We start from the raw sequence: 13,025 nt of genomic DNA, 5'->3' as shown, positions 1-13,025 counted from the left end.
TAACTTGAACATCAAACATAAAAACATGGATAAAAACCATCTAAGTTCAATAAACAAAAACATAATGAAGCTATTCATTCTTATATAAATAAAAAATAGCTACTCATTCAGCATTGTCAGCTCTCATAAAACTCAGAAACAATAAAAAGTTTAACCAAGTGAAACGGCTCCAAATTCACCATCATGCTCAAAATATCATTCTTTGATCACTAAGAATGAAGCATTGTGTCCTTATCAATTAACATTGCATACCAGTAAACTAATAATACCAGTAAACTTTTCCTTCACAGCCTTTGATTCCACACACATTATATCAGCTGAAGCCATTATAGCCATAACTTTTGTAACCTAAAATCAAAGAACAACAAGCTATCAACAATAAACATAAAAATAAATAAAAACATAAATTAAAGAAGAAGAACAGTGAATCAAATCATTCAAGAGAGAGAAAGAAAAAGAAAGAAAAAAATCACTACAATTAAGAAAGCATACCCGAACAACGACGATTGATCCAGGTTCAGGAACAGGGCGCCATGAGATCGATGACCAACAACATCAACAATGGATCTCTAATCCAACCAGAGAATTTAGTGAAAATAGTTAAACAAAGACCAAAGAATCAGAAAGAAGTAATTAAGATGATGAACATCCAAGGAAGTTGTAGATCGGCACTGCGATTACGATTAGGGCTGAGAGAGGAAGTTGTCTACGATTAGGATCAAATCTACAAATCTTAATTCCATAAATCTAACTGATCCAAAAACAAGATAACATTAAAGATAAAAACAAGACCTACAACACCGATTCATCGTATACCACATCAGATCTAGGGTATTAAACAATAACAAAGAGATTGGAAGTTGGATCAGGTGAAAGGAAATGGAGATAGAAGCAATTACCGTGAATCCGTAGCGGACGAGAAGCTGAGAGACTGAGAAGGGAAGCTCGTGGATCTCACACCGAAGCGGACGAGAAGAGAAGAGAAGAGAAGAGAAGAGCACGGAGAAGGGAATCTCAACTATTTCCAGTTCTAGCTATTAAAAAGATGTTAATTTTAAGTTTTTATTTTTAATTAAGAAAAATAATTTCAAATTTTTAATTAAAAAAAGGAATTTTAATTAAGTAAATAATTTCAAATTTTATTAATTATTGTTTGATTATAAATTAATTTCAAATAACTTTTAATTACATTCGGTACTTAAAATTTTTTAAGTAATTTATAATAAGTAATTATTATTTATAAAATAATGAAAACATAAACATTTATTTTATTATTATTAATTAATATTCAATTAGAAATTAATTTCATTCTGTACTTAAATTTTAATGTTTGTTTGCTATGATAATGTAAAAGTAATTTTGAGATTTACTTTTTAGCTTTTAATCCATGAAAATATATTTTCATTGAGATTTTATATAAATGAATATGAAAGGTAGTATGAGAATAATGGTGATGATAATAATGATAATAAATATTTTAATAAATATTATAATTAGTTTATTGTTTAAGCCACAGAGAAAATTTATTACTATGCAAAGATATTTGAAATTAACTTAAAATTGATATATTCCTAGGATTGTGCTTATTATATGAAAGCATATAATTTCACTTCTAAGTAATTAAGTAAGTTATGAGCCATGAAAATGCCTTTATTTTCAATAAATTTTTTAATATATATATATATATATATAAATTGGAAAATTACACTGAAGATAAACTGAAGATACATCTTCCGAGTTTTCTTTGGGAGATAAATTATTTAAAATTTGTAACTTGATAATGTATTTAATATCATAATATTAATAAATTCATCTTGAGTTTTTCTTCATAGTTAAATTCTTTAAAATTTATATACCACTATTTAATTTAATTTTGTTAATTATTAAAAAATAATTAAAAACAACAACAACAACGATGATTGCATCATATTAGCAACACTGAGAGTTCTCCATCGCATTATAAACAAAGAAAAAAATCCAAAGAATTAAGGTTTATTCTTCTTTTTATTATTATATAGAAAAAATAATTCAATTGGATAATCACACATTATTAAAAAGTGAAAATGTATTAATGAATAATCTATAAATTACAAACATTAATAAATAATATATATATATATATATAAGTTTGGAATAGGAACGACTTATTCCGTTGCTATTAATCTAAATTCCGTTGAAAAATTTTACAATTCCGTCGGTAATGTAATAAAAACAAGTTGAACTTCTGAAGTTTTATTCCGTCGGTAATCCAATGCTGATTCCGTTTCCAATGCATACAAATAGCGATGGAATGAATCCGTAGCAATTTATTAGCAACAGAAATAGGCGGGAAAATTAGGGCGCGTAAGCTCTAGCAACGGAATAGCAACGGACTTATTCTGTTGCTAAGTTTCCGTTGCTATTAATCATACGTCCGTTGCTATATTATACAATTCCGTCGGTAATGTAATAAAAACAAGTTGAACGTCTAAAGTTTTATTCCGTCGGTATAATCCGACGCTAATTCCGTCGCCAATGTTTACAAATAGCAACGGAACAAATCCGTAGCAATATTTCCTTTGCCTATTCCTGTATTTCTTGTAGTGCAAGTTCAAGGGAGACCTTCCCCATTGTTTTAGGAATCTCTCATACCTAAATTTCTTTGATATTTCCAACAATCAACTTGAATCCAATTTCCTCTCAACTTTCATTGAAAACCATACAAGGTTAGAGTATGTTTTCGCTTCAAACAATGATTTTCATGGCATTTTCTCCATAGGATCAGTTGTTAATCATACCAAAATCAAGATGTTAGATCTTTCAAGAAATAATCATTTGGAGATCCAGGGCCATTATTTGAGTTGGAGTGTCTGTTTTTGTCAAACTGCATCATCAACCAAGATAATGGTGCTATTGCCAATTTTATCTCCACTCTGAATAGGCTGCAATATATTGATCTCTCCAGTAATGAATTAAAACGTAATATTCCGGTGTCATTATTTGAAAATAAGACAAATCTACAGTACCTTGTCCTACAAAACAACTCCTTAAGTGAAGCACTTATCCTCCCATCTAATCTCACAATGAGTTTGTATTACATTGATTTATCCCAAAATCAACTCACTGGAGAACTACCTATTAACATTGGCCTTGTTCTTCCCAACTTAACATATCTGAATTTGTCACACAACATGTTCCAAGGTGTCATCCCTATCTCATTTAATCATATGAGACAACTAGAATTTTTGGACTTGTCAAATAACAATTTCTCGGGACAAATACCTGTTTCTTTTAGGCTGTGTTTGATTGGCAACATGGAAATTGGCTGAAAAAGAAAATTTTTCCATGGAATATTTTTCCATGGAAATATTTTCTATGGAAAATGAAAAAATAGTCGTTTGATTGGCGTTATTTTTAATGAGAAAATAAAAAAATTTCTATGAAAAATTCAGATTTTGTTGTTTGATTGCTCTTATTTTCCACGGAAAATGTAACATTTTCCATGGAAAAAACCTAATTTGTTGTTTGATTGCATCAATTTTCCCTAAAAAAGTTACATTTTCCATGGAAATTTTTTTAAAAATTATTAAAATTGTTAAAAAATATTTAAAAAAATATTTGATAATTATAAACATCACTACATGTAATTGATTCTTACCATCAAAACGCCTCGGGATTTGTTCACTGATATGGATAAATTTATTTAAAATATTATCAAGTTATATAATTTATCTATTTTTTTAAAAAAAATTAAAAGAAAAGGAAAAACATTGAAGTTTATCTTTATCCCAAATTTGATTTGTCTCGCAAGTTATTTTTTCAAATAGTCCCTTACTTTTTCCCTGGAAAACTTTTCATAGGGTGGAGGTAGGAAAAATTTTCCACTGATTTGAGAGAAAATAGGGTCACGTGACAGAGTTTGTGGAAAAATTTTCCACGGAAAATTTTGACAAACAAACAGCCTAAAAAGCTGGAAAATAACCCGTGAAAAATTTTTCCAGGGAAAAAAAGAGCAATCAAACACAGCCTTAGAGATATGCAATATCTTGTGATATTAAACCTCTCTATGAACAAATTTAGAGGAAACCTACTACCAAATAACTCAAACCTAATTCACCTAAATGTTTTTTTCTTATATTTGGGAATCGACTCACTCGGGGAAATTCCTAGGAGCCTTTGCAAAAGCTCTTATCTTCAATCGTTGGATATCGGTGAGAACCAATTTTTCTGGTGTGTTGCCAAGTTGCATGAGGAACCTTTTAGATCTCTCTATCCTTAATGCCAGGAGAAATAGTTTAGTAGGTCATTTCCCAATTGAGCTTTGCAATCTTTCTAGACTTGAAGCTCTTGATCTTTCGAGAAATCATTTCTTTGGTCAACTACCATCCTTCTTCAACTTATCTAGTTTGAAATATCTAAATTTAAATGACAATAACTTTGTTGGATCCATCCCATATTCTTTGTCAAGCAGTCCATTGAGATCATTAAACATAGGGAATAACCATTTCTCTGGGAATTTTCCAAGTTGGATTGGAAAAGCATTAAAAAATCTTATGATTCTTTCCCTTAGAGGAAACAATTTTGTGGGCTTGATATCAAACCAAATTTGTAACTTAAGACACATACACATTCTAGACTTATCTTTCAATAACTTATCTGGAAATATACCTTCATGTCTTCAAAATATGGGTCATGATAGTGATTGGCAATATGACTCCGTGGCTGCGTCGTCCTCACTCAACTTCGACATGTATAGAGGCTTTCTGCCTGATTACAATGACCATATGATTTTTGAATTACTCAAATTTAAAGGCATTATTGATTTTGCAAACAAAAGAGAAGTTTATGATTACAAAGGGAACATCATGAACCATTTTTTTGGGTTGGATTTGTCTTCTAACCAATTAGTGGGCGAGATTCCTTTGGAGATTGGCAACATCATTAAGCTTCATGTTTTGAATTTGTCTAATAATCTACTGGTTGGATCCATTCCTGAAACATTATCAAGATTGACTGAGATTGAAAGCTTAGATCTCTCCCACAACAAGTCGACGAAAAGATACCTCTGAGTAACTAAAGGAGCTACATTTCTTAGCGGTTTTCTCTGTGGCATACAATAACCTCTCTGGTCCAACACTAGGAAGAATTTCGCAATTCAGCACATTCGATGAAAGCAGCTATGAAGGAAACCCCTATCTTTGTGGACCCCCTTTGGTGAAGAATTGCTTTGCAATAACAGAAATACTGCCATCACCATCACCACCACTGAGTGAGGGTGGAAATGAAGAAGCAATGGAACATATCATATTCTTTGCTTCATTCGCCCTTGCTTACATCATCAGCTTTTGGGGATGGATGGTTCTTCTCTACTTCAACAAGCGCTTGCAGAATTCTTTGTTCTTAACAACTGACAGATACACCAAGGAAGCCATTGACAAGGTTGGTAAACTGCTGTCAAGGATGAAGTCTTGTTGGTAGGCATATTTATCGACATATTGTATTTAATATATCTATGTTATATGTTAAAGTTGGAGAATAAATCATTTCTGATTTCCATTTTACTATCATTAGCTTTTTTTTCTCAGTGAAGTTTCTGTGAATAGGTCTGTTAGTTGATTTTGCGATTGTCCCATCTGTATATGATTCCTGTGCTATAAATTAATGTATCTAAGGTATCAGTGATATCATCATGCTAATTGTATCACATTAGCTTTAAATTGTTCAAACCATCAAGCAGATAATTATAGTGAAGCAGAACTTAATGACTTAAAAATTTTCTGCTGCCTTATTGTTGAGAACTATCCTTCAGAATTTTTCATCCATGGTTGGGAATCAGATTTAATCATCCAATGACATTAAAGATCATATGAAATTGAGATTGTTTATTGCAAGTGACATAAAATTTTATTTGTTTTTTATTCCAAGTCAGTCATTCTCATCTTCCACCAATATTTTTCCCAAACAAAGGTCAAATATGTTGAGTGATGCAGCAACGAGTTGAGGACATACCAAATGAGCATGAGACTAATTATAGCCTAAATTAATATTCTTTAAGCTTTAAGGCCTTGTAAAGCAATTGCCAATTGATTATGACCATGAGGTATGTTGCCTATATATTTCCAGCTTACTGAATTTTGGATCTTGAAACCAATTTGTTTATTGAACTCCACTAAAGACTTGTATCTTTAATGATCAATGTCATCACCCCTTATTTGTGATTAATCAAGTTCTTTAGAGCCATAAATCTCCAAATTCAACAAAATTATTACAAAATGGAATATATATATCGCAAGAGAAGTGGGAACTCAAGAACTTGAGAACCAATTCCCCATCCGAGCTCGAGAGCCGAGGACTCCGTCACCGATCCGAAGGATGTTCCCGATGGAGGTGTGCGAGCTCCATATCCCCATGATAAGCCCTTGCCTTAACCTCCCGAACCAATTCTCCACCACGGAGACCACAAAGGGCCAGCCAATGGAGTGGAATAACCCTGCGAGTACCTGGACAGCGATGAAGAACACGAATCGGTGGATTTTGAGGAAGAATCCGAGACCGGAGGTGATGGTGGACGCACCGGAGAGAAAGAAGCGGAGATCAAGGCGAGAGGAAGGTGATGTCAAATTCGCTAAGGCAGAAGCTTGCCCCTTCACATACCTTTCCTTCTTATTTGCTTCAATTATCTAAATCAATCAAGCTCTCCTTCTCGCTATTCCCCTCCTGCTGTGTGCCTTGCTTCCCCTTGCCATGGCAAGTGGGGGTCAACAAGCCCCCCCCTCCCAAAAAAATCTTGGTCTCAAATTGCAGCTTCTCTGATTCAGTCCACGGGTAATTCTCCTCTCCATAATGAACAGCTTCTTAACAAACTCAAAGCCACCACCTCCAACTTCGTCAAACTGGACAAAGAAGCCATCAACAGCGGTCGAATGAAATTTCAGTACGCTCTGTATGGCAAATTGTTTGGAAAATCTCCTCCATTCGAGCAGGTCAAGACTTCACTTCTAGAGAAGTGGAAGAACTTTGGCGAGATCTTCATCTCCGATCTTCCCAACGGATTTTTACTGGTAAGGTGTCCTACTGAAAAATTTATGCAACATCTCCTACTGGACGGACCTTGGTCCGTAAACGGGATCATTTTGCAGTTGTCCCCATGGAAGCTTTTCTTCGAACCGAGCTTCGCTAAGCTTAACTTAGCGGCAATATGGGTGCAGTTTCATAACTTACCGGTCGAATGCTGGGATGGTGATACCCTTGAGTCCATTGCTAGCAACTTTGGTAATCTTATCAAGGTTGATGAACTTACATCTTCATTGGCAAGGTCCAAATATGCTCGCGTTTGTATTGAAATAGATTTATCTAAACCTCTTTGCTGTGGGTTTTGGATCGGAGATGATTTCCAGAAAGTGTTCGTCGTTGTGATGTACGAGAGATTACCGACATTTTGTTATAATTGTGGGCTTATCGGTTACGGAAGTAAGTCTTGCTCTCGGGTTGCTCCATCCGGGACCGGCGAGACCTCTTTGCCCACTAGTAGTGCACGAGCGCCGGTAGAGAGGGCTGCTCAGGACTCGAACGAAGTTGACCAGATCATTGACACTTCCGACCCGATTTTTGTCCTTGAACCTGAAGAAAATCTTAAATCAGACTTCGGACCATGGCTTCTAGTATCCCGCCGGCGTGGCCGTGCTCGGGACGCAGAGGCGGTGCATTGCATGCCTCTCACATGACTTCGCGTACAGCAGATGGTGTGGATGCCGAAAACATCGAGTCCCGAGGAACTACTTCCCACAGTCTACGTGGCAGTTCGAGATTCGCTGGACGTGGGCGGTCGTCCACTTTCCATGCCTTTCGCAACTCCCCACATTCTGATCCCGTTGAGACTCTCAATGTTCAAAATCCCGTTGCAGATATAACCGTAACTCAAAGCCTCGTGATTGTCGAATCACCAAAAGTTAACCCTTTAGATCTGAAATCATCTTCTTCGCTTGATCCCCATGCTATTGCTCTGTCAGATTCCTTAGGTCAATTCGCTGCACCCCCTTCTCCTCGAGACTCTCCACCGCCCATCCCCCCAATCAGATAGTCCCCTTTTGCACTTCTCAAGAATCCCATCTGACAACCAAGCCTTCTAGACCCAACCCTAAACACACTTCCCCCCCTCCCATCCTGAGAGCATCAGTCCCGATTGTCTCCTCCAACACTCTTCCCACTAACATTCCCCATGATTCCATTATTTCTCTAGTCTCCTCTGTCCTTGATTCCAATGAAATGGAAGAAGACAGTGAAGAAAAAGAGAGCTCCTCAGAAGACAAAGACGATGAAATGCTAGACGAAGAAAATGAACCAGAAGATTCCATGACTTTAGTTCAATATCAAGCAGGGATCAGAAGGGAGGCCCTTATCAGAAAAGGTGTGCATGCCGACGAAATCTCGCCGAAGAAAGGCAGAATGGAAACCGGGGGTTCCAGATCTTGAAACTAGTTCAACCGCTTTTTCCTTCTTCTTAAGGGAGTTTTTCCTGATCTTTCTTTTTATTATGGTTATTATGAAATCAGCTAAAATCATATGTTGGAATTGCAGGGGTATCTCCGATCGGGATACTTCTTCTCGACTCACCAGACTTATCAAAAAACTTAATCCAGTGTTGGTTTGTTTAGTTGAAACCCACGCTAACTCTGTTCGAGTAGATCACCTTTGTAAAAAGATTCCCAAACACTTGGAATGTGCCTCTGTCCTAGCTGAAGGTTTCTCAGGTGGTATTTTTATCCTTTGGAACCCGGCTATCGGCCGCGTCACTCCTATCTCTGTTTCTCGTTGCGCTTTACATATTGTTATTTCCTCCACCTTTTCTAAAAACTTTATCATTTCGGTGGTTTATAACTCTTCTCGGTGTCTGTCTCTAAGAAGTCTTTGGTACAAACTTTCAAAACTCTCTAATCTCAAGCTTCCTTGGCTCATTTTGGGGGATTTTAACTCAATCCTTACCAGAACCGAGCATAAAGGAGGCTCTTTCTCTTATTATAGCCGTAAATCTAGATTTTTCAATGATTTTATCGATGGTAATAATCTTTTAGATCTCAAATATATTGGTTCTCCGTACACTTGGTGTAACAACCAGCTTGGTTAGGCTCGTCGATGGGCCAGGCTCGACCGTTGCCTAGTCAATCTCGAGTGGAACCACATTTTCAAATCTTATACCCTCTCTCACCTCAATCGCTCCTTCTCTGATCACTCACCACTTTTTCTCACTGCTAATCTTTCCATTGTTTTTAAGAAAAACTCGTTCAGGTTTGAAAATTTTTGGTTAGATTACATCGATTGCCACACTTGCATGCGATGCTTGGGATTTTATTCCTCGTGGCAATCCTATGCATGTGTTTTCTCATTTCCTCTCTCGCACTAGATTTAGCCTCAATCGCTGGAGTCATTCTGGGATCAATAACTTGGATACTGCTATTTCCACTACCGAAAAAAGAAATTAGTTCCCTCGAGTTTTCAGATTCTGATCCTATTTCTCACTCTATTCTTAAAAGTCTTTACGCCAAATTATCAGCTCTTCAGTGCCAAAACAGTATCAAATGGGCCCAGCGTGCTCATTTAAATTGGGTCTCAGACGGTGATAAGAATACTAGTTTTTTTCATGCTCTTTATCGAACCCGTTCTCATCTTAATTATATTTCTCAAATTGAAGATGCTAATGGTAATGTTTTCAGAGACCCCCCAAGTATTGAACAAGCTTTCATGAATTTCTACAACAACCTCTGGAATGGCTCCTCTGGCAATATTACAAGTAATCTTGACGAGCTTCCACCTGATATCCCTAGAATCTCTGACTCTGACGGTGCTTTTCTCGTCAATAATGTCACCTTGGAGGAAGTTCATCAGTTTTTACTAGATCTCCCTTCAGGTAAGTCCCCTGGACCTGACGGTTTTAATGTGGAATTTTACAAAGCTTTTTGGCCTGTCGTGGGAAGTCATCTCTTTGAGGCCATTCAACATTTTTTTAAAACTTCGTTCATTCCTTCCTCTTGGGGTAAAACTTTCGTCGCCCTCATTCCTAAGAGAGATAATCCTAAGTTGGTTTCTGATTTTCGCCCTATTTCATTATGCAATGTTTGTTTCAAAATTCTTTCGAAGCTGCTTGCCAATAGATTAAAGAGAATCATTCTTAGCATCATCGGTAGCGAACAAGTGGGATTTGTTGCAAACCGTAGCTCTTCTGATAACATCATAACAGTGCAAGAGGTTGCTCATTCGATTGAATTTGATACCCTAAGCCCCCCTAGGATGATTATTAAATTAGACATCGAAAAGGCTTATGATACCCTAAGCTGAAGTGCAATTCTTATCATTTTTATTAAAATGAATTTTCCACCTCTTTGGGTTTCTTGGATTAAATCTTGTCTTCATGCTTGCTCGCTCTCTTTTAGTTAATGGCAAACCTACCCCCTGGTTCTCTTCTTCCAGAGGTGTTCGTCAAGGAGATCCCATCTCTTCTTATTTATTTATTATTGTTTCCCAAACTCTTACAACCATGCTCAATTTCAGCCTTTAGCATAATCTAATCCCGGGTTTCAACGTCACTCTAAAACACAATTTTAACCATTTAATGTATGCAGATGACTTGATTCTTGTCACTCAAGCATCTAGGAGGGCTGCTAAAAACATTAACACTTGTTTAAAACTATACAACAATTTCTCTGGTCAGTGCCCCAACTACAACAAATTCCAAATCTATTTCCCGTCTTGGATGAACAAATATATCCTTAATCGTGTCTGCAACATCTTGAACCTAAAGCAAGATTTTTTTCCCTTTCAAGTATCTTGGGGTGTTTATTTCTCCAAAAAGATTAGCACCTTTAACTTTTCAACCTATGGTGGATAAAGTTAATAGATTAGCTTCTAAATGGTCCAAATTCCATCTCACTCCTGCTGCCAAAGAAGTCCTGATTAACTCTGTCATGTTATCTATTCCAGTCTACACTTTAATTGTTTATCCCATTCCTGATTTAATTCTTTCAGAAATCTCCAAAGCTGTGAGAAATTTTTTTTTGGAATAAGAAAGGTAATTGAAAGGGCATCCATAATGTGAGTTGGAGCATTTTAACAGATGGCAAGTCTGAGGAGGGCTTAGGTATAAAAAATCTTGCACTTGCTAAACACTCTCTTATGTCTAAAAATATTTTCAAATACTTAAACAATCATGATTGCCTTTGGGTCGATATCCTTTTAAAAAAGTACGGGCGTGTCAACTTTTGGCAACACTCTGTTCCGGCCAAGTGCTCTTGGTTTTTTAGGGGTTTATGCAAATCTGCAGCTTTCATTAAACAACATTGCAAAATCAACATTGTTAACCCCTTGAGCACTTCCCTTCTATGGGACCCTTGGTTGTATGAGATTCCTATTGCTCTTAAGCCCACCTACCTTAAAATGGAAATTGAACATGATCTGATTTCTTTTTCTGATATCATCACTAATGATTAATGGTCTGTGCAAAATTTTATACATATTTTTGGTAACAATGTTGAGAACTTAGATCGGTCTCTTATTGCTATAGATCAAAATTCCGATAACCACTGGATCTGGTTTTCCAATGCCTCTAGCACTAAAATATCATCTGTTGTTTATCACACTTTGAACAAACATTCTATTTGCACCGACGTTTGGGATGGTTGGAACATTGTTTGGCACATTCTCGTTGCTCCCAAAATCAAACATTTTATCTAGCTATGTTTAAGGGGTCGGCTTTCTACATCGGCATTTTTGCATAGCATTCACCTTGGCCTTGATAACCCTTATGTTTTCTGTGGACTCCATAGTGAGACCATAGATCATCTGTTCAGTCATTGTGATAGGATTCTTGCAATTTGGGATCAGGTGAACAGCTTATTTAATACCTCAATTTCTTTCACTAATGGATTTTCTTCAGGCAACTGGATCATTGATCACAAGCATTCTACGCACACTCTAGCTCTTATCACTGCTTGTGCGTGGCTCATTTGGGTGTGTCGATGTGATTTCATTTTCAGAGGTGTTCAACCCAAGTACTCTAAAATTGTTCCCAGGGCTGCTGCTCTAGTTGAGGAGTATTCTAATTGCAACTCTGAACTTTTGGGCAGAAAATTATTATTGTTCAATTTCTCCTCTGCAGATGACAATTTCCTCTTTGTTCACGCAGTGACAAACCAAATTCTCAGGGTAAGTTCGGTGGGTTTCTTCTTTTCAAATGCTAATTATAAGATCACTCTTGCTGGCAGCTCTTCCCGTCAATATTCAGACAACTCTTTCTTTGGATGCGCTGCTAGCTGTCGAAGTCGCCCTTCAAACTGCATTGGATCTACACATTCTTGTTAGACACATTCTCTGTGATCATGCTGAAACCAATCATTTTCTTCATTGCCCTGATCATGTCACTTCTTGGAGATTCGAAGCGCAAGTACACAATCTGAAGTTTCTTCTAGACATGAGCGGCCAACCCCAGATTCATATCATTCCTCCCTTTGGTGGCTCTCCCGCAGTTAACCTTGCTTCCTATGGAGTACTGCACCAACATCTCAATTTATTTTTGTTTGGAAAAGACCTCCCGTTTTGGATTATGAAATCATTTAGTAGCTTTGGCTTTAACTTTTAACCTATTCCATGTCTTTCTCAGCTCAGTCACCTGTAATTTTATTCCAGCTTGTTTCTTTAGTTTAATAAATAGCTTCTCTTTTCGGAGAGGTTCTTCCAAAAAAAAAAAATTCGCCAAGGCGGTGAGGGCCTCGGGGACTATTGAAGGGTCGAGAGTGGGTTTCACGATGGAGATGGAGTTAGGGTTAGGGTTTCCATTGGAGATGGGGCATGGTGAACAGAGAGCCAACGGTGATTGTGAGGACGGGGAGGTGCGGAAGTGAGGTGACGTTCCGCTACGAACGACGGTGGAGATTGTCCGGAGATCAGAGCTTTGACTTATCTCGAGGTAATCGTGTGGTTCTGATGAGATTAGATCGCATGTGCGCTCACTTTTTTTTTCCCTTTCTTTTAATTGGATATCAATGTAATAGGTACAT

The 13,025-nt window shown here is 36.8% G+C and overlaps 1 long non-coding RNA gene across 1 annotated transcript; it reads right to left on the bottom strand.

Annotated features, from left to right (window-relative positions):
• Positions 1 to 234: 234 nt before the first annotated feature.
• LOC120257038 lies at positions 235 to 1,019 on the bottom strand. The gene is made up of 3 exons (XR_005535491.1): positions 900 to 1,019; positions 493 to 569; positions 235 to 348 (listed from the first exon to the last, which is right to left on the bottom strand). It is a non-coding gene; the product is annotated as an uncharacterized LOC120257038 (long non-coding RNA).
• Positions 1,020 to 13,025: the final 12,006 nt, after the last annotated feature.

Source organism: Dioscorea cayenensis, chromosome 3 (genome assembly GCF_009730915.1).
Source record: "Dioscorea cayenensis subsp. rotundata cultivar TDr96_F1 chromosome 3, TDr96_F1_v2_PseudoChromosome.rev07_lg8_w22 25.fasta, whole genome shotgun sequence".
NCBI lineage: Eukaryota > Viridiplantae > Streptophyta > Magnoliopsida > Dioscoreales > Dioscoreaceae > Dioscorea > Dioscorea cayenensis.
This window is presented reverse-complemented; position numbering and strand designations above follow the sequence as displayed.